The sequence below is a fragment of the Camelus bactrianus genome, chromosome 2 (assembly GCF_048773025.1).
Source record: "Camelus bactrianus isolate YW-2024 breed Bactrian camel chromosome 2, ASM4877302v1, whole genome shotgun sequence".
NCBI lineage: Eukaryota > Metazoa > Chordata > Mammalia > Artiodactyla > Camelidae > Camelus > Camelus bactrianus.
Genome location: NC_133540.1, coordinates 8,494,913 through 8,515,293, shown reverse-complemented (window position 1 = coordinate 8,515,293; position 20,381 = coordinate 8,494,913).

The window sequence follows — 20,381 nt, the reverse complement described above, 5'->3', positions numbered from 1 at the left end:
TTTGGAAAATTCTTTGAAATCAGAGAAAATGCTTCTTAGTATCAATATGCCTTTTATTATGCTGAAAGTTCGGTAATCCACATGCAAACATATTTGTAGTGAATATATCTCGAATCCGTTGTGCATGTAGCGTGTTCGAAGGACGTAATATCACAGCAATGGAATCTATGTTATTTACATGCCTAGTGGGTAGAAATCGCTCCAAAATGTTATTCCAAAAAAAATGAATAATTTTCAAAACTGCTATTAGGAAATTGCTGCGAACTCAGAGTTAATGTTTCTAGGTGCAAATATGTCTTGTGTGGTGGATGAAAGTTTGTAATGCACATGAGTACACGCATTAAAGAATGTTGTAGATTCTGTGATGCATGTAATGAATTCGGAACACAGAACGTCATGGTAACTGAAAGTATGTAAATTACAAGTCTATTGGGTAGAACTCACTCCAAGAGGATTTTTCTGTGAAAAGGGTCTTATTTTCGAAACTGGCATTAAGAAATATCTGCAAATACTGAGTACATGCTTCTAGCTGTATTTATACATTGTATGGTAAATGAAAGTACATTAATCCACATGCTAACAACTCAGCACTTAATATTTGTCGAACTGCTGTGCATGTAGCATGTTCGGAGCACGGTAGGTCACGGCGAGGAGATCTATGTAAATTACATGTCTACTGTGTAGAACACTCTACAAGAGAATTTTCCTGCAAAAGTTGCCTGATATTCTAAACTGCAGTTAGGAAAAAGCTTCAAAATCAGAATAATAGTTTCAAGGTTTATATATGCATTCTATGGTGGATGAAAGTTCTGTAAATCACAGGCACACAACTGAGTAATGAATGTTTGTCAAATCTGTGATGAATTTAACATGTTCGCACCACGGAAAGTCACTTTGATGGAAACAATTGAAATTGCAATTCTAATGGATAGATGTCACATGAAGAGATTTTTTCTGGGAAATCTTTATGATTTCGAGACTGAAGTTAGGAAAAATCTGTGAAATCAGAGTATATATTTCTAGGTGTATTTATGCCTTGTATGGTGGATGAAAGTTCTGTAATCCACATGCACACAACTGAGTAATGAATGTTTGTCAAATCAGTGATGCATATAGCGTGTTCAGAAAATGGAAAGTCACTTTGAGGGAAACTATTTAAATTACAATTCTCCTTTGTAGAACTCGCATGAAGAGTTTTTTCCTGCGAAAACTTCATGATTTTTGAAACTGAAGTAATGAAAATGCTGTGAAAGCAGAGTCATTATTTCTAGGTGTAAATATACCTTGTATGGTGGTTGAAATTTCAGAAATCCACATGCTCACAACTAGGTAATGAATGATTTCTAAATCCAATATGCATGTATCGTGTTATGAACACGGAATGTCATGGTAAGTGAAACATTGTAAATTCAATGTCTATTGGATAGAACACGATCGAAGAGAATTTTTCTGTGAAAACTGCCTGTATTTCGCAAGTGGCATTAGGAGAAACTTGCAAACGAGGAGAAACATTTCTACGTGTAAATATGCCGTGTTTGGTGGATGAAAGTTTGGTAATCCACATGTTCACAACTCATTAAAAAATGTTTGTCGAATCTGTGATGCACGTATCATATTCAGAACACAGAATATCATGGTGAAATAAACTTTGTAAATTATATATCTATTGGGTAAAACTCACTCCAAAAATATTTTTCTGTGAAATCTGCCTCATTTTCAAAACTGGCATAAGGAAAAGAGTTTGAAATCTGAGAAAATGTTTCTAAGTGCAATATGACTTTAATGGTGGATGAAAACTCAGTAATCCACATGCTAACAAATCTGTAGTGAATTTTTGTCGATTCAGTGATGCATACAGATTTCTCAGAACACGGAAGTTAACAGTGAGCGAATCTATGTAAATTACATCTCTATTGAGTAAAACTCTCTCCAAGAGGATATTTCTGCATAAACTGCATGATTTTAGAAACTGACATTAGGAGATATCTACTAAATCTGGAAAAGTCTTTCTACGTGTAATAATGCCTTGTTTGGTGGATGAAAATTCGGTAATTCTAATGTTCACAACTCATTAAAGAGTTTTTCTCTTATCCCTGATGCAGGGAGCATGTTTGGAACACAGAAATTCTCGATGAGCGGAAGCATTTAAATTTCATGTCCATTGGGTAGAACTCGCTCCACAAGCATTTTACTGAAAAATCTGCCTCACTTTCAAACCTGGAATTAGGAAATATATTCGAAATCTGAGATAATGCTTCTAAGTGTCAATATGACTTGAATGTGGATGAAAGATCAGAAATGCACATGCTAAGAAATCTGTAGTGAATACTTGTCGAAACTTTGATGCATGCATCTTTGTCAGAACACAGATTTTGACGGTGAGTGAATCTATGTAAATTACATGTCTGTTGTGTAGAACTCTCTCCAAGAATATTTTTCTGTGAAAACTGCCTCATTTTCGAAACTGGCTTTAGGTAAAATTTCAAAAAATGAGAAAATGATTGTAAGCGCCATTATGCCTTGTATGGTGGATAAAACTATGGTAATCCACATGCTAACAACTCTGTAGTTAATATTTGTGGAATCCGAGATGCATGTAGCGTGTTCAGAACACGGAATTTCACGGTGAGCAAATCTATGTAAATTACAAGTGTATTGGGTAGAACACGCTCCAAGAGATTTTTGCTGTGTTATCTGCTGCATTTTGGAATCTGGCGATTGGAAATCTTTGTGAAATCAGAGAAAATGCTTCAAAGTGTCACTATGCCTTTTATTGTGTTGAAAGTTCGTTAATCCACATGCAAACACATTTGTAGTGAATATGTGTCAAATCAGTTATGCATGTAGCGTGTTCGAAAGATGTAATTTCACAGCTATGGAATCCATGTAAATTACATGCCTAGTGGGTAGAAATCGCTCCAACAGTTTTTTCCTTAAGAAAATGCCTAATTTTCAAAACTGCTATTAGGAAATTGATGCTATCTCAGAGTTAATGTTTCTAGGTGCTATTATGTCTTGTATGGTGGATGAAAGTTTTTAATGCACATACTCATAACACAGTAATGAATGCTTTCTGAATCTGTGATGCATGTAGCATGTTAAGAACTTGGAATATCACAGTGAGGGGACAAATGTAAATTACATGTGTATTGGGTAGTACTCGCCCCAAGAAGTTTTTTCTGCGAAAACTGCATGATTTTAGAAACTGACGTAAGGAGAAATCTACTAAATAAGAATAAATGTTTCTATGTGTAAATACACATTGTATGGTGGATGAAAGTTCGGTAATACACATGTTCACCACTCAATAAAGAATGTTTGTCGAATCAGTGATGCATGTAGCGTGTTCGGAACATGCAATGTCACGGTGAGTGAAAGCATTTAAATGACATGTCCACTTGGTAGAACTTGCTCCAAAAGCATTTTTCTGTGAAATCTGCCTCATTTTCCAAACTGGCATTAGGAAATAATTCGAATTTTGAGAAAAAGCTTCTAAGCGTCAATATGAATTGTATGGTGATGAAAGTTCAGAAAAACGCATGCTAACAAATCTGTAGTGAAAATTTTTCGACACCATGATGCATGCATTTTTTTCAGAACACAGAATTTGACGATAAGCGAATCTCTGTAAATTACATGTCTATTGGGTGGAACAAGTTCCAAGAGTATATTTCTTTGAAAACTGCCTGATTTCAGAAACTGACGTTAGGAAAAATCTGCATATACTTTGTACATGTTTCTATCTGTATATATACATTTTATGGTAGATGAAAGTTCAGTAATCCACATGCTAAAAACTCAGCAGTGAATATTTGTCCAACCTGTGCTGCAAGTAGCATGATTGAAGCACGGAATTTCACGGCGAGGGACACTATGGAGATTATATGTCCAATGTGCAGAACATGCTACAAGAAATTTATCCTGCTATAGTTGCCTGATTTTCTAAACTGCCATTAGGAAAAAGCTGCGAACTCAGAATAATATATTCTAGGTATATATATGCATTATATGGTCAATGAAAATTTTGTAATCTACATGCACACAACTGAGTAATGAATTTTTGTCAAATCCTGATGAATTTAGCATGTTCGGACCATGGAAAGTCACTTTGTGGGAAACTATTGAAATTACAATTCTACTGGGTCGAACTCGCTTGCAGAGATTACTTCTGCAAAAACATCATGATTTTCAAAACAGACGGTTGGAAAAAGTAGTGAAATCACAGTAAATATTTCTAGGTGTATATATGTCTTATATGGTGGATGAAAGTTCTGTAATCCACATGCACACAACTGAGTAATTAACGTTTGTCAAATCCGTGATGCTTGTAGCATGTTCAGAAAACGGAAAGTCACTTTGAGGGAAACTGCTTAAATTACAATTCCTCTGGATAGAACTCGCTTGAAGAGGTTTTTCCTGAGGAAACTTCATGATTTTAAATCCTGATGTTAGTAAAAAGCTGTGAAAGCAGAGTAAATATTTCTAGGTGTAAATATGCCTTGTATGGTGGATTAAATTTCGGAAATCCACATGCTCTCTAATCAGTAATGAATGTTTTATACATCCAATATGCATAGAGCGTGTTCTGAACAAGGAAAGTCATGGTAACTGAAACATTGTAAATTTCATGTCTGTCTGATAGAAAACACTCGAAGAGAATTTTTCTGTGAAATCTGCCTGTTTTTTGCAACTGGCATTCGGACAAATCTGCAAACACAGAGAAAAATTTCTAGGTGTAACTATGCCGTGTTTGTTGGATGAATGTTCGGAAATCAACACCTTCCCAACTCATTAATCAATGTTTGTCGAATCCGTGATCTATGTAATGTGTTCGGACACAGACTATCACGGTAATAGAAACCTTGCAAATTACACATGTATTAGGTAGAACTCGCTCCAAAAGCTTTTATCTGCGAAATCTGCCTCATTTTCAAACATGGCATTAGAAAAACACTTCGAAATCTGAGAAAATGGCTCTAAGTGTCAATATGAATTGTATGGTGGATGAAAGTTCAGTAATCCACATGCTAAAAAATTCTATAGTGAATATTTGTCGAAACGGTTATGCATGCAGCTTTCTCCGAATACACAATTTGACGGTAAGCAAACCTATGTAAATTAAATGTCTATTGTGTAGAACTCTCTCCAAGAGCATTTTTCAGTGAAAACTGCCTCATTTTCAAAAGTGGCGTGAGGAAAATTTTCAAAAAATGAGAAAATGCTTGTAAGCGCCATTATGCCTTGTATGGTGCATAAAACTACGGTAATCCACATGCTAACAACTATGTAGTTAATATTTGTGGAATCCGAGATGCATGTAGCGTGTTCAGAACACGGAATTTCACGGTGAGCGAATCTAGGTAAATTACAAATCTCGGATAGAACTTGCCTCAAAAGATTTTTGCTAAGAAATCTGCCACATTTTCTAAACTGCCTTTGGAAAATTCTTTGAAATCAGAGAAAATGCTTCTTAGTATCAATATGCCTTTTATTATGCTGAAAGTTCGGTAATCCACATGCAAACATATTTGTAGTGAATATATCTCGAATCCGTTGTGCATGTAGCGTGTTCGAAGGACGTAATATCACAGCAATGGAATCTATGTTATTTACATGCCTAGTGGGTAGAAATCGCTCCAAAATGTTATTCCAAAAAAAATGAATAATTTTCAAAACTGCTATTAGGAAATTGCTGCGAACTCAGAGTTAATGTTTCTAGGTGCAAATATGTCTTGTGTGGTGGATGAAAGTTTGTAATGCACATGAGTACACGCATTAAAGAATGTTGTAGATTCTGTGATGCATGTAATGAATTCGGAACACAGAACGTCATGGTAACTGAAAGTATGTAAATTACAAGTCTATTGGGTAGAACTCACTCCAAGAGGATTTTTCTGTGAAAAGGGTCTTATTTTCGAAACTGGCATTAAGAAATATCTGCAAATACTGAGTACATGCTTCTAGCTGTATTTATACATTGTATGGTAAATGAAAGTACATTAATCCACATGCTAACAACTCAGCACTTAATATTTGTCGAACTGCTGTGCATGTAGCATGTTCGGAGCACGGTAGGTCACGGCGAGGAGATCTATGTAAATTACATGTCTACTGTGTAGAACACTCTACAAGAGAATTTTCCTGCAAAAGTTGCCTGATATTCTAAACTGCAGTTAGGAAAAAGCTTCAAAATCAGAATAATAGTTTCAAGGTTTTTATATGCATTCTATGGTGGATGAAAGTTCTGTAAATCACAGGCACACAACTGAGTAATGAATGTTTGTCAAATCTGTGATGAATTTAACATGTTCGCACCACGGAAAGTCACTTTGATGGAAACAATTGAAATTGCAATTCTAATGGATAGATGTCACATGAAGAGATTTTTTCTGGGAAATCTTTATGATTTCGAGACTGAAGTTAGGAAAAATCTGTGAAATCAGAGTATATATTTCTAGGTGTATTTATGCCTTGTATGGTGGATGAAAGTTCTGTAATCCACATGCACACAACTGAGTAATGAATGTTTGTCAAATCAGTGATGCATATAGCGTGTTCAGAAAATGGAAAGTCACTTTGAGGGAAACTATTTAAATTACAATTCTCCTTTGTAGAACTCGCATGAAGAGTTTTTTCCTGCGAAAACTTCATGATTTTTGAAACTGAAGTAATGAAAATGCTGTGAAAGCAGAGTCATTATTTCTAGGTGTAAATATACCTTGTATGGTGGTTGAAATTTCAGAAATCCACATGCTCACAACTAGGTAATGAATGATTTCTAAATCCAATATGCATGTAGCGTGTTATGAACACGGAATGTCATGGTAAGTGAAACATTGTAAATTCAATGTCTATTGGATAGAACACGATCGAAGAGAATTTTTCTGTGAAAACTGCCTGTATTTCGCAAGTGGCATTAGGACAAACCTGCAAACGAGGAGAAACATTTCTACGTGTAAATATGCCGTGTTTGGTGGATGAAAGTTTGGTAATCCACATGTTCACAACTCATTAAAAAATGTTTGTCGAATCCGTGATGCACGTATCATATTCAGAACACAGAATATCATGGTGAAATAAACTTTGTAAATTATATATCTATTGGGTAAAACTCACTCCAAAAATATTTTTCTGTGAAATCTGCCTCATTTTCAAAACTGGCATAAGGAAAAGAGTTTGAAATCTGAGAAAATGTTTCTAAGTGCAATATGACTTTAATGGTGGATGAAAACTCAGTAATCCACATGCTAACAAATCTGTAGTGAATTTTTGTCGATTCAGTGATGCATACAGCTTTCTCAGAACACGGAAGTTAACAGTGAGCGAATCTATGTAAATTACATCTCTATTGAGTAAAACTCTCTCCAAGAGGATATTTCTGCATAAACTGCATGATTTTAGAAACTGACATTAGGAGATATCTACTAAATCTGGAAAAGTCTTTCTACGTGTAATAATGCCTTGTTTGGTGGATGAAAATTCGGTAATTCTAATGTTCACAACTCATTAAAGAGTTTTTCTCTTATCCCTGATGCAGGGAGCATGTTTGGAACACAGAAATTCTCGATGAGCGGAAGCATTTAAATTTCATGTCCATTGGGTAGAACTCGCTCCACAAGCATTTTACTGAAAAATCTGCCTCACTTTCAAACCTGGAATTAGGAAATATATTCGAAATCTGAGATAATGCTTCTAAGTGTCAATATGACTTGAATGTGGATGAAAGATCAGAAATGCACATGCTAAGAAATCTGTAGTGAATACTTGTCGAAACTTTGATGCATGCATCTTTGTCAGAACACAGATCTTGACGGTGAGTGAATCTATGTAAATTACATGTCTGTTGTGTAGAACTCTCTCCAAGAATATTTTTCTGTGAAAACTGCCTCATTTTCGAAACTGGCTTTAGGTAAAATTTCAAAAAATGAGAAAATGATTGTAAGCGCCATTATGCCTTGTATGGTGGATAAAACTATGGTAATCCACATGCTAACAACTCTGTAGTTAATATTTGTGGAATCCGAGATGCATGTAGCGTGTTCAGAACACGGAATTTCACGGTGAGCAAATCTATGTAAATTACAAGTGTATTGGGTAGAACACGCTCCAAGAGATTTTTGCTGTGTTACCTGCTGCATTTTGGAATCTGGCGATTGGAAATCTTTGTGAAATCAGAGAAAATGCTTCAAAGTGTCACTATGCCTTTTATTGTGTTGAAAGTTCGTTAATCCACATGCAAACACATTTGTAGTGAATATGTGTCAAATCAGTTATGCATGTAGCGTGTTCGAAAGATGTAATTTCACAGCTATGGAATCCATGTAAATTACATGCCTAGTGGGTAGAAATCGCTCCAACAGTTTTTTCCTTAAGAAAATGCCTAATTTTCAAAACTGCTATTAGGAAATTGATGCTATCTCAGAGTTAATGTTTCTAGGTGCTATTATGTCTTGTATGGTGGATGAAAGTTTTTAATGCACATACTCATAACACAGTAATGAATGCTTTCTGAATCTGTGATGCATGTAGCATGTTAAGAACTTGGAATATCACAGTGAGGGGACAAATGTAAATTACATGTGTATTGGGTAGTACTCGCCCCAAGAAGTTTTTTCTGCGAAAACTGCATGATTTTAGAAACTGACGTAAGGAGAAAACTACTAAATAAGAATAAATGTTTCTATGTGTAAATACACATTGTATGGTGGATGAAAGTTCGGTAATACACATGTTCACCACTCAATAAAGAATGTTTGTCGAATCAGTGATGCATGTAGCGTGTTCGGAACATGCAATGTCACGGTGAGTGAAAGCATTTAAATGACATGTCCACTTGGTAGAACTTGCTCCAAAAGCATTTTTCTGTGAAATCTGCCTCATTTTCCAAACTGGCATTAGGAAATAATTCGAATTTTGAGAAAAAGCTTCTAAGCGTCAATATGAATTGTATGGTGATGAAAGTTCAGAAAAACGCATGCTAACAAATCTGTAGTGAAAATTTTTCGAAACCATGATGCATGCATTTTTTTCAGAACACAGAATTTGACGATAAGCGAATCTCTGTAAATTACATGTCTATTTGGTGGAACAAGTTCCAAGAGTATATTTCTTTGAAAACTGCCTGATTTCAGAAACTGACGTTAGGAAAAATCTGCATATACTTTGTACATGTTTCTATCTGTATATATACATTTTATGGTAGATGAAAGTTCAGTAATCCACATGCTAAAAACTCAGCAGTGAATATTTGTCCAACCTGCGCTGCAAGTAGCATGATTGAAGCACGGAATTTCACGGCGAGGGACACTATGGAAATTATATGTCCAATGTGCAGAACATGCTACAAGAAATTTATCCTGCTATAGTTGCCTGATTTTCTAAACTGCCATTAGGAAAAAGCTGCGAACTCAGAATAATATATTCTAGGTATATATATGCATTATATGGTCAATGAAAATTTTGTAATCTACATGCACACAACTGAGTAATGAATTTTTGTCAAATCCTGATGAATTTAGCATGTTCGGACCATGGAAAGTCACTTTGTGGGAAACTATTGAAATTACAATTCTACTGGGTCGAACTCGCTTGCAGAGATTACTTCTGCAAAAACATCATGATTTTCAAAACAGACGGTTGGAAAAAGTAGTGAAATCACAGTAAATATTTCTAGGTGTATATATGTCTTATATGGTGGATGAAAGTTCTGTAATCCACATGCACACAACTGAGTAATTAACGTTTGTCAAATCCGTGATGCTTGTAGCATGTTCAGAAAACGGAAAGTCACTTTGAGGGAAACTGCTTAAATTACAATTCCTCTGGATAGAACTCGCTTGAAGAGGTTTTTCCTGAGGAAACTTCATGATTTTAAATCCTGATGTTAGTAAAAACCTGTGAAAGCAGAGTAAATATTTCTAGGTGTAAATATGCCTTGTATGGTGGATTAAATTTCGGAAATCCACATGCTCTCTAATCAGTAATGAATGTTTTATACATCCAATATGCATAGAGCGTGTTCTGAACAAGGAAAGTCATGGTAACTGAAACATTGTAAATTTCATGTCTGTCTGATAGAAAACGCTCGAAGAGAATTTTTCTGTGAAATCTGCCTGTTTTTTGCAACTGGCATTCGGACAAATCTGCAAACACAGAGAAAAATTTCTAGGTGTAACTATGCCGTGTTTGTTGGATGAATGTTCGGAAATCAACACCTTCCCAACTCATTAATCAATGTTTGTCGAATCCGTGATCTATGTAATGTGTTCGGACACAGACTATCACGGTAATAGAAACCTTGCAAATTACACATGTATTAGGTAGAACTCGCTCCAAAAGCTTTTATCTGCGAAATCTGCCTCATTTTCAAACATGGCATTAGAAAAACACTTCGAAATCTGAGAAAATGGCTCTAAGTGTCAATATGAATTGTATGGTGGATGAAAGTTCAGTAATCCACATGCTAAAAAATTCTATAGTGAATATTTGTCGAAACGGTTATGCATGCAGCTTTCTCCGAACACACAATTTGACGGTAAGCAAACCTATGTAAATTAAATGTCTATTGTGTAGAACTCTCTCCAAGAGCATTTTTCAGTGAAAACTGCCTCATTTTCAAAAGTGGCGTGAGGAAAATTTTCAAAAAATGAGAAAATGCTTGTAAGCGCCATTATGCCTTGTATGGTGCATAAAACTACGGTAATCCACATGCTAACAACTATGTAGTTAATATTTGTGGAATCCGAGATGCATGTAGCGTGTTCAGAACACGGAATTTCACGGTGAGCGAATCTAGGTAAATTACAAATCTCGGATAGAACTTGCCTCAAAAGATTTTTGCTAAGAAATCTGCCACATTTTCTAAACTGCCTTTGGAAAATTCTTTGAAATCAGAGAAAATGCTTCCTAGTATCAATATGCCTTTTATTATGCTGAAAGTTCGGTAATCCACATGCAAACATATTTGTAGTGAATATATCTCGAATCCGTTGTGCATGTAGCGTGTTCGAAGGACGTAATATCACAGCAATGGAATCTATGTTATTTACATGCCTAGTGGGTAGAAATCGCTCCAAAATGTTATTCCAAAAAAAATGAATAATTTTCAAAACTGCTATTAGGAAATTGCTGCGAACTCAGAGTTAATGTTTCTAGGTGCAAATATGTCTTGTGTGGTGGATGAAAGTTTGTAATGCACATGAGTACACGCATTAAAGAATGTTGTAGATTCTGTGATGCATGTAATGAATTCGGAACACAGAACGTCATGGTAACTGAAAGTATGTAAATTACAAGTCTATTGGGTAGAACTCACTCCAAGAGGATTTTTCTGTGAAAAGGGTCTTATTTTCGAAACTGGCATTAAGAAATATCTGCAAATACTGAGTACATGCTTCTAGCTGTATTTATACATTGTATGGTAAATGAAAGTACATTAATCCACATGCTAACAACTCAGCACTTAATATTTGTCGAACTGCTGTGCATGTAGCATGTTCGGAGCACGGTAGGTCACGGCGAGGAGATCTATGTAAATTACATGTCTACTGTGTAGAACACTCTACAAGAGAATTTTCCTGCAAAAGTTGCCTGATATTCTAAACTGCAGTTAGGAAAAAGCTTCAAAATCAGAATAATAGTTTCAAGGTTTATATATGCATTCTATGGTGGATGAAAGTTCTGTAAATCACAGGCACACAACTGAGTAATGAATGTTTGTCAAATCTGTGATGAATTTAACATGTTCGCACCACGGAAAGTCACTTTGATGGAAACAATTGAAATTGCAATTCTAATGGATAGATGTCACATGAAGAGATTTTTTCTGGGAAATCTTTATGATTTCGAGACTGAAGTTAGGAAAAATCTGTGAAATCAGAGTATATATTTCTAGGTGTATTTATGCCTTGTATGGTGGATGAAAGTTCTGTAATCCACATGCACACAACTGAGTAATGAATGTTTGTCAAATCAGTGATGCATATAGCGTGTTCAGAAAATGGAAAGTCACTTTGAGGGAAACTATTTAAATTACAATTCTCCTTTGTAGAACTCGCATGAAGAGTTTTTTCCTGCGAAAACTTCATGATTTTTGAAACTGAAGTAATGAAAATGCTGTGAAAGCAGAGTCATTATTTCTAGGTGTAAATATACCTTGTATGGTGGTTGAAATTTCAGAAATCCACATGCTCACAACTAGGTAATGAATGATTTCTAAATCCAATATGCATGTAGCGTGTTATGAACACGGAATGTCATGGTAAGTGAAACATTGTAAATTCAATGTCTATTGGATAGAACACGATCGAAGAGAATTTTTCTGTGAAAACTGCCTGTATTTCGCAAGTGGCATTAGGACAAACCTGCAAACGAGGAGAAACATTTCTACGTGTAAATATGCCGTGTTTGGTGGATGAAAGTTTGGTAATCCACATGTTCACAACTCATTAAAAAATGTTTGTCGAATCCGTGATGCACGTATCATATTCAGAACACAGAATATCATGGTGAAATAAACTTTGTAAATTATATATCTATTGGGTAAAACTCACTCCAAAAATATTTTTCTGTGAAATCTGCCTCATTTTCAAAACTGGCATAAGGAAAAGAGTTTGAAATCTGAGAAAATGTTTCTAAGTGCAATATGACTTTAATGGTGGATGAAAACTCAGTAATCCACATGCTAACAAATCTGTAGTGAATTTTTGTCGATTCAGTGATGCATACAGCTTTCTCAGAACACGGAAGTTAACAGTGAGCGAATCTATGTAAATTACATCTCTATTGAGTAAAACTCTCTCCAAGAGGATATTTCTGCATAAACTGCATGATTTTAGAAACTGACATTAGGAGATATCTACTAAATCTGGAAAAGTCTTTCTACGTGTAATAATGCCTTGTTTGGTGGATGAAAATTCGGTAATTCTAATGTTCACAACTCATTAAAGAGTTTTTCTCTTATCCCTGATGCAGGGAGCATGTTTGGAACACAGAAATTCTCGATGAGCGGAAGCATTTAAATTTCATGTCCATTGGGTAGAACTCGCTCCACAAGCATTTTACTGAAAAATCTGCCTCACTTTCAAACCTGGAATTAGGAAATATATTCGAAATCTGAGATAATGCTTCTAAGTGTCAATATGACTTGAATGTGGATGAAAGATCAGAAATGCACATGCTAAGAAATCTGTAGTGAATACTTGTCGAAACTTTGATGCATGCATCTTTGTCAGAACACAGATTTTGACGGTGAGTGAATCTATGTAAATTACATGTCTGTTGTGTAGAACTCTCTCCAAGAATATTTTTCTGTGAAAACTGCCTCATTTTCGAAACTGGCTTTAGGTAAAATTTCAAAAAATGAGAAAATGATTGTAAGCGCCATTATGCCTTGTATGGTGGATAAAACTATGGTAATCCACATGCTAACAACTCTGTAGTTAATATTTGTGGAATCCGAGATGCATGTAGCGTGTTCAGAACACGGAATTTCACGGTGAGCAAATCTATGTAAATTACAAGTGTATTGGGTAGAACACGCTCCAAGAGATTTTTGCTGTGTTACCTGCTGCATTTTGGAATCTGGCGATTGGAAATCTTTGTGAAATCAGAGAAAATGCTTCAAAGTGTCACTATGCCTTTTATTGTGTTGAAAGTTCGTTAATCCACATGCAAACACATTTGTAGTGAATATGTGTCAAATCAGTTATGCATGTAGCGTGTTCGAAAGATGTAATTTCACAGCTATGGAATCCATGTAAATTACATGCCTAGTGGGTAGAAATCGCTCCAACAGTTTTTTCCTTAAGAAAATGCCTAATTTTCAAAACTGCTATTAGGAAATTGATGCTATCTCAGAGTTAATGTTTCTAGGTGCTATTATATCTTGTATGGTGGATGAAAGTTTTTAATGCACATACTCATAACACAGTAATGAATGCTTTCTGAATCTGTGATGCATGTAGCATGTTAAGAACTTGGAATATCACAGTGAGGGGACAAATGTAAATTACATGTGTATTGGGTAGTACTCGCCCCAAGAAGTTTTTTCTGCGAAAACTGCATGATTTTAGAAACTGACGTAAGGAGAAATCTACTAAATAAGAATAAATGTTTCTATGTGTAAATACACATTGTATGGTGGATGAAAGTTCGGTAATACACATGTTCACCACTCAATAAAGAATGTTTGTCGAATCAGTGATGCATGTAGCGTGTTCGGAACATGCAATGTCACGGTGAGTGAAAGCATTTAAATGACATGTCCACTTGGTAGAACTTGCTCCAAAAGCATTTTTCTGTGAAATCTGCCTCATTTTCCAAACTGGCATTAGGAAATAATTCGAATTTTGAGAAAAAGCTTCTAAGCGTCAATATGAATTGTATGGTGATGAAAGTTCAGAAAAACGCATGCTAACAAATCTGTAGTGAAAATTTTTCGAAACCATGATGCATGCATTTTTTTCAGAACACAGAATTTGACGATAAGCGAATCTCTGTAAATTACATGTCTATTTGGTGGAACAAGTTCCAAGAGTATATTTCTTTGAAAACTGCCTGATTTCAGAAACTGACGTTAGGAAAAATCTGCATATACTTTGTACATGTTTCTATCTGTATATATACATTTTATGGTAGATGAAAGTTCAGTAATCCACATGCTAAAAACTCAGCAGTGAATATTTGTCCAACCTGCGCTGCAAGTAGCATGATTGAAGCACGGAATTTCACGGCGAGGGACACTATGGAAATTATATGTCCAATGTGCAGAACATGCTACAAGAAATTTATCCTGCTATAGTTGCCTGATTTTCTAAACTGCCATTAGGAAAAAGCTGCGAACTCAGAATAATATATTCTAGGTATATATATGCATTATATGGTCAATGAAAATTTTGTAATCTACATGCACACAACTGAGTAATGAATTTTTGTCAAATCCTGATGAATTTAGCATGTTCGGACCATGGAAAGTCACTTTGTGGGAAACTATTGAAATTACAATTCTACTGGGTCGAACTCGCTTGCAGAGATTACTTCTGCAAAAACATCATGATTTTCAAAACAGACGGTTGGAAAAAGTAGTGAAATCACAGTAAATATTTCTAGGTGTATATATGTCTTATATGGTGGATGAAAGTTCTGTAATCCACATGCACACAACTGAGTAATTAACGTTTGTCAAATCCGTGATGCTTGTAGCATGTTCAGAAAACGGAAAGTCACTTTGAGGGAAACTGCTTAAATTACAATTCCTCTGGATAGAACTCGCTTGAAGAGGTTTTTCCTGAGGAAACTTCATGATTTTAAATCCTGATGTTAGTAAAAACCTGTGAAAGCAGAGTAAATATTTCTAGGTGTAAATATGCCTTGTATGGTGGATTAAATTTCGGAAATCCACATGCTCTCTAATCAGTAATGAATGTTTTATACATCCAATATGCATAGAGCGTGTTCTGAACAAGGAAAGTCATGGTAACTGAAACATTGTAAATTTCATGTCTGTCTGATAGAAAACGCTCGAAGAGAATTTTTCTGTGAAATCTGCCTGTTTTTTGCAACTGGCATTCGGACAAATCTGCAAACACAGAGAAAAATTTCTAGGTGTAACTATGCCGTGTTTGTTGGATGAATGTTCGGAAATCAACACCTTCCCAACTCATTAATCAATGTTTGTCGAATCCGTGATCTATGTAATGTGTTCGGACACAGACTATCACGGTAATAGAAACCTTGCAAATTACACATGTATTAGGTAGAACTCGCTCCAAAAGCTTTTATCTGCGAAATCTGCCTCATTTTCAAACATGGCATTAGAAAAACACTTCGAAATCTGAGAAAATGGCTCTAAGTGTCAATATGAATTGTATGGTGGATGAAAGTTCAGTAATCCACATGCTAAAAAATTCTATAGTGAATATTTGTCGAAACGGTTATGCATGCAGCTTTCTCCGAACACACAATTTGACGGTAAGCAAACCTATGTAAATTAAATGTCTATTGTGTAGAACTCTCTCCAAGAGCATTTTTCAGTGAAAACTGCCTCATTTTCAAAAGTGGCGTGAGGAAAATTTTCAAAAAATGAGAAAATGCTTGTAAGCGCCATTATGCCTTGTATGGTGCATAAAACTACGGTAATCCACATGCTAACAACTATGTAGTTAATATTTGTGGAATCCGAGATGCATGTAGCGTGTTCAGAACACGGAATTTCACGGTGAGCGAATCTAGGTAAATTACAAATCTCGGATAGAACTTGCCTCAAAAGATTTTTGCTAAGAAATCTGCCACATTTTCTAAACTGCCTTTGGAAAATTCTTTGAAATCAGAGAAAATGCTTCTTAGTATCAATATGCCTTTTATTATGCTGAAAGTTCGGTAATCCACATGCAAACATATTTGTAGTGAATATATCTCGAATCCGTTGTGCATGTAGCGTGTTCGAAGGACGTAATATCACAGCAATGGAATCTATGTTATTTACATGCCTAGTGGGTAGAAATCGCTCCAAAATGTTATTCCAAAAAAAATGAATAATTTTCAAAACTGCTATTAGGAAATTGCTGCGAACTCAGAGTTAATGTTTCTAGGTGCAAATATGTCTTGTGTGGTGGATGAAAGTTTGTAATGCACATGAGTACACGCATTAAAGAATGTTGTAGATTCTGTGATGCATGTAATGAATTCGGAACACAGAACGTCATGGTAACTGAAAGTATGTAAATTACAAGTCTATTGGGTAGAACTCACTCCAAGAGGATTTTTCTGTGAAAAGGGTCTTATTTTCGAAACTGGCATTAAGAAATATCTGCAAATACTGAGTACATGCTTCTAGCTGTATTTATACATTGTATGGTAAATGAAAGTACATTAATCCACATGCTAACAACTCAGCACTTAATATTTGTCGAACTGCTGTGCATGTAGCATGTTCGGAGCACGGTAGGTCACGGCGAGGAGATCTATGTAAATTACATGTCTACTGTGTAGAACACTCTACAAGAGAATTTTCCTGCAAAAGTTGCCTGATATTCTAAACTGCAGTTAGGAAAAAGCTTCAAAATCAGAATAATAGTTTCAAGGTTTATATATGCATTCTATGGTGGATGAAAGTTCTGTAAATCACAGGCACACAACTGAGTAATGAATGTTTGTCAAATCTGTGATGAATTTAACATGTTCGCACCACGGAAAGTCACTTTGATGGAAACAATTGAAATTGCAATTCTAATGGATAGATGTCACATGAAGAGATTTTTTCTGGGAAATCTTTATGATTTCGAGACTGAAGTTAGGAAAAATCTGTGAAATCAGAGTATATATTTCTAGGTGTATTTATGCCTTGTATGGTGGATGAAAGTTCTGTAATCCACATGCACACAACTGAGTAATGAATGTTTGTCAAATCAGTGATGCATATAGCGTGTTCAGAAAATGGAAAGTCACTTTGAGGGAAACTATTTAAATTACAATTCTCCTTTGTAGAACTCGCATGAAGAGTTTTTTCCTGCGAAAACTTCATGATTTTTGAAACTGAAGTAATGAAAATGCTGTGAAAGCAGAGTCATTATTTCTAGGTGTAAATATACCTTGTATGGTGGTTGAAATTTCAGAAATCCACATGCTCACAACTAGGTAATGAATGATTTCTAAATCCAATATGCATGTAGCGTGTTATGAACACGGAATGTCATGGTAAGTGAAACATTGTAAATTCAATGTCTATTGGATAGAACACGATCGAAGAGAATTTTTCTGTGAAAACTGCCTGTATTTCGCAAGTGGCATTAGGACAAACCTGCAAACGAGGAGAAACATTTCTACGTGTAAATATGCCGTGTTTGGTGGATGAAAGTTAGGTAATCCACATGTTCACAACTCATTAAAAAATGTTTGTCGAATCTGTGATGCACGTATCATATTCAGAACACAGAATATCATGGTGAAATAAACTTTGTAAATTATATATCTATTGGGTAAAACTCACTCCAAAAATATTTTTCTGTGAAATCTGCCTCATTTTCAAAACTGGCATAAGGAAAAGAGTTTGAAATCTGAGAAAATATTTCTAAGTGCAATATGACTTTAATGGTGGATGAAAACTCAGTAATCCACATGCTAACAAATCTGTAGTGAATTTTTGTCGATTCAGTGATGCATACAGATTTCTCAGAACACGGAAGTTAACAGTGAGCGAATCTATGTAAATTACATCTCTATTGAGTAAAACTCTCTCCAAGAGGATATTTCTGCATAAACTGCATGATTTTAGAAACTGACATTAGGAGATATCTACTAAATCTGGAAAAGTCTTTCTACGTGTAATAATGCCTTGTTTGGTGGATGAAAATTCGGTAATTCTAATGTTCACAACTCATTAAAGAGTTTTTCTCTTATCCCTGATGCAGGGAGCATGTTTGGAACACAGAAATTCTCGATGAGCGGAAGCATTTAAATTTCATGTCCATTGGGTAGAACTCGCTCCACAAGCATTTTACTGAAAAATCTGCCTCACTTTCAAACCTGGAATTAGGAAATATATTCGAAATCTGAGATAATGCTTCTAAGTGTCAATATGACTTGAATGTGGATGAAAGATCAGAAATGCACATGCTAAGAAATCTGTAGTGAATACTTGTCGAAACTTTGATGCATGCATCTTTGTCAGAACACAGATTTTGACGGTGAGTGAATCTATGTAAATTACATGTCTGTTGTGTAGAACTCTCTCCAAGAATATTTTTCTGTGAAAACTGCCTCATTTTCGAAACTGGCTTTAGGTAAAATTTCAAAAAATGAGAAAATGATTGTAAGCGCCATTATGCCTTGTATGGTGGATAAAACTATGGTAATCCACATGCTAACAACTCTGTAGTTAATATTTGTGGAATCCGAGATGCATGTAGCGTGTTCAGAACACGGAATTTCACGGTGAGCAAATCTATGTAAATTACAAGTGTATTGGGTAGAACACGCTCCAAGAGATTTTTGCTGTGTTATCTGCTGCATTTTGGAATCTGGCGATTGGAAATCTTTGTGAAATCAGAGAAAATGCTTCAAAGTGTCACTATGCCTTTTATTGTGTTGAAAGTTCGTTAATCCACATGCAAACACATTTGTAGTGAATATGTGTCAAATCAGTTATGCATGTAGCGTGTTCGAAAGATGTAATTTCACAGCTATGGAATCCATGTAAATTACATGCCTAGTGGGTAGAAATCGCTCCAACAGTTTTTTCCTTAAGAAAATGCCTAATTTTCAAAACTGCTATTAGGAAATTGATGCTATCTCAGAGTTAATGTTTCTAGGTGCTATTATGTCTTGTATGGTGGATGAAAGTTTTTAATGCACATACTCATAACACAGTAATGAATGCTTTCTGAATCTGTGATGCATGTAGCATGTTAAGAACTTGGAATATCACAGTGAGGGGACAAATGTAAATTACATGTGTATTGGGTAGTACTCGCCCCAAGAAGTTTTTTCTGCGAAAACTGCATGATTTTAGAAACTGACGTAAGGAGAAATCTACTAAATAAGAATAAATGTTTCTATGTGTAAATACACATAGTATGGTGGATGAAAGTTCGGTAATACACATGTTCACCACTCAATAAAGAATGTTTGTCGAATCAGTGATGCATGTAGCGTGTTCGGAACATGCAATGTCACGGTGAGTGAAAGCATTTAAATGACATGTCCACTTGGTAGAACTTGCTCCAAAAGCATTTTTCTGTGAAATCTGCCTCATTTTCCAAACTGGCATTAGGAAATAATTCGAATTTTGAGAAAAAGCTTCTAAGCGTCAATATGAATTGTATGGTGATGAAAGTTCAGAAAAACGCATGCTAACAAATCTGTAGTGAAAATTTTTCGAAACCATGATGCATGCATTTTTTTCAGAACACAGAATTTCACGATAAGCGAATCTCTGTAAATTACATGTCTATTTGGTGGAACAAGTTCCAAGAGTATATTTCTTTGAAAACTGCCTGATTTCAGAAACTGACGTTAGGAAAAATCTGCATATACTTTGTACATGTTTCTATCTGTATATATACATTTTATGGTAGATGAAAGTTCAGTAATCCACATGCTAAAAACTCAGCAGTGAATATTTGTCGAACCTGCGCTGCAAGTAGCATGTTTGAAGCACGGAATTTCACGGCGAGGGACACTATGAAAATTATATGTCCAATGTGCAGAACATGCTACAAGAAATTTATCCTGCTATAGTTGCCTGATTTTCTAAACTGCCATTAGGAAAAAGCTGCGAACTCAGAATAATATATTCTAGGTATATACATGCATTATATGGTCAATGAAAATTTTGTAATCTACATGCACACAACTGAGTAATGAATTTTTGTCAAATCCTGATG